This window comes from Crocuta crocuta, unplaced genomic scaffold (assembly GCF_008692635.1).
Source record: "Crocuta crocuta isolate KB4526 unplaced genomic scaffold, BGI_CrCroc_1.0 scaffold593, whole genome shotgun sequence".
NCBI lineage: Eukaryota > Metazoa > Chordata > Mammalia > Carnivora > Hyaenidae > Crocuta > Crocuta crocuta.
In genome coordinates this window covers 16,897-19,828 of record NW_027529544.1, presented here as the reverse complement: position 1 = coordinate 19,828, position 2,932 = coordinate 16,897, and the positions used below count along the sequence as shown (strand labels likewise).

The 2,932-nt window shown below is 45.5% G+C and overlaps 1 long non-coding RNA gene across 1 annotated transcript in view; it reads right to left on the bottom strand.

Moving 5' to 3' along the window:
• Positions 1-2,630: 2,630 nt before the first annotated feature.
• LOC144229348 (uncharacterized) overlaps positions 2,631-2,932 on the bottom strand; it is a 14,691-nt gene continuing 14,389 nt past the window's right edge. Inside the window, exon 5 of the long non-coding RNA XR_013334468.1 lies at positions 2,631-2,769. This is a non-coding gene — a long non-coding RNA (uncharacterized LOC144229348). The remainder of the gene's footprint in view (positions 2,770-2,932) is intronic.

Sequence of the window (2,932 nt, the reverse complement as noted above, 5' to 3'; positions counted from 1 at the left end):
CAACCCCAAGATCAGGGGTCCCGTGCTCCACCGATTGAGCCCACCAGGCAGCCCCAACAGACATTTTCCCAAAGCCAACGTACAGGTGTATCAAAAGGCAGTCAACATCACTCATCATCAGGGAAGTGCAAATCAAAACCACAATGAGACATCACATCACACCAGTTAGGAGGGTGATCACGAAAAAGACGAGCGATAACAAGTGTTGGTGAGGGTGTGCAGAAGGGAACCCTCGTGCACTGTCGGAGGGAATGCAATCTGGTGTGGCCAATGTGGTTAACAGTAGGGAGGCTCCTCAAAGTAAAAACTAGAAATCCCCTGTGAGCCAGCAATCTCATGACTGGGTACTTGTCCAAAGGAAATGAAAGCAGGCTTTTGAAGAGAGATCTGGACTGCCACATGCACTGCGATATTATTCACAATAGTCAAGATATGGAAATTTGAGTGGCCATCAAGGGATGAATGAGTAAAGATTATAATGGTACGTATATACACGCAATGGTATATTATTCAGCCAGGAGAAAAAAAGGTATCCTGCTCTTTACAACAACAGAGAGAGACTTTGAGGGCATTATGCTAAGTGAAATCTTAAAAAGGTGACCTCCTAGAAACAGACTAAAATAGTGGTTAGCAGGAGCTGGGGAGAATGGAAAAGAGGAGATGTTGGTCTAATAGTACTCACTTCCAGTTACAAGATGAGCCAATTCAGAAAATCCAATGCACAGCATTGTGACTACAGTTAAAAATATTAACACGTACTTGAAAGTTGCTATGTTCTCGCACCTGTAAGTGAAAATTATGTGACACGAATCATGTGTTTGCTAACATCGTGCTGGTACTAATTTTGCAACATGTAGGCCAACCACGTCAACACCTTCTATACCTTTAAACATTATTTTGAAATTTGAATTCAAGTTAGTTAACATATAGTGTAATAATGATTTCAGGAACAGAATTTAGTGATTCATCACTTCCATGTGCTCATCTCAACAAGTGTCCTCCTTAATGCCCCTTGTCCATTTAGCCCATCCCCCGACCCAACAGCCCTCCAACACCCCTCAGTTTGTTCTCTGTATTTAAGAGTCGCTTATGGTTGGTGTCCATTTTTATATTGTTTTTGCTTCCCTTCCCTTATGTTCATCTGTTTTGTAGCTTAGATTCCAGATGAGTGAAATCATCTATTTGTCCTTCTCTGACTTCTTTCGCTTAGGATAATACACTCTAGTTCCATCCATATTGTTGCAAATGCAAGACTTCATGCTTTTGGATCGCTAAGATTCCATTGTGTATGTCTATCTACCACATCTTTATCCATTTGTCGATGGACATTTGAGCTCTTTCCAACTTTGGCTGTTGTCGATAGCACTGCTATAAACATTGGCGTGCATGTGCCCCTCTCAGACAGTGCTGCTCAACACCTCCTATACCTTAAATTCACAAGATGTTATACGTCCGTTGTCTGAAAGCTGGAAGAAAAAAAGGCATGATGAGGTGATGTTGCAAGAGAAGATGTCATGTTCTTGGTGGCACTGACTCAGTGCTTGATATGCTAAGTGTGATGATGAAGGACGCCTGGACTTTTTTCTTCAATTCCTCCCAGAGGGATACTTCAGTGAAAAATTCCTTAGAAGCCTAAGCAATAACAAACACCAAAAAGCCTCTTTCCCACTTTGCTGTGGAACACAGTGACCAGTAAGTATCACAGGCAAAACTGGTTCAGCCCAGGCTGTATTTGTAAATGGTCTCTGGGGCCTCACTGAACAAACAGACCGGACAAACCCATCCCGTCAGGAAGCAGGTGACCATCCGTTAGCACATTAAGCCTCACGTCCCAGGGCACCCCTCTGGTCCCGGCAAACTGGGTGCTTGGTCACCCTTAGAGCCGTTCTGTGTACACTTTTGGTGACTATACTGGCAGGGCCATTCAAGAACTTTCCCAAGACACTCGCGTGGACATGACGCTCGACTGTGAGGTGCGGGTGTGCAAAGATGAAGAAAGGGGAACAGCAGCACAGGACTTTCCTCCTCCCCTCGGGGGAGTTTCCGGGGTGCTGCATCGGCGTGCAGCTATCTTATTTGTTCAACGTGCAGTGCCTAACAGTCACTGTGGAGCGGGGTACCTACTGGGTGAGCCGCTCTAAGCCATGGGGTGTCCTCCACGGGAACAGCTCCCCAACAGCCTCGCGTGGAGGCAGTGCTGGTCTCCCACCGGGGCCCACGCCACCGCTCTGCAATGTGATGGCTGGGAGACCCTGGTCAAGTCACAAACTCTGTGCCTCGTGTTTCGTCATCTCTAAAACGTGGAGAGTCCTAGTACACCTTTCATATGGGTGGTAGAAGAATTGAGTGAGTGTATACACACCAAGGTTTAAAATTGTACCTGCTCCACAGAAAGTGCTCGGCAACGGTCACCTCCTCTTTTTAGCACCATCTAAGAAGGGGTCGTGTTTGTTCTCAAGAAGATGTGGAAAGCAAAGACCAGGGGGGATACTGTAACTCTTTCTAGAGCCTGGGATGGAAAGACCGGTGTCTTTATTTTCAGCGCCGGGTCAGAAGAAGAGTGTTGGGGAAGAAGGCCTCCCGTTTGGCAGGGGGTGGCCCAGCTCCGGAGAGGAAAGGACCNATGAGACTGCACATAAAATTTTTATTGAGAAGTTGGTCTTATTACAGCGAATACACAGGCCTCGAGTTCCATTACATGGTAAGGCGCTGAGCGGCAAACATGGTCACCAGAAGTCATCCGCTTCTTCGTGAGAAAAGCCCGTGAAACTAAATTAAGGAAAAAGACAACATTTTTATTAAATCCTTGTCAAATGTATTCAGGGATCTTCCTAACGTTCTCATTCTTTCCCCGAGGGCTACATGCCCTTGCTTAGAATTTGTGTCAGAAGCAATTATGCAAATTAAAAATGCAATAGATTTTTTTTTTTCA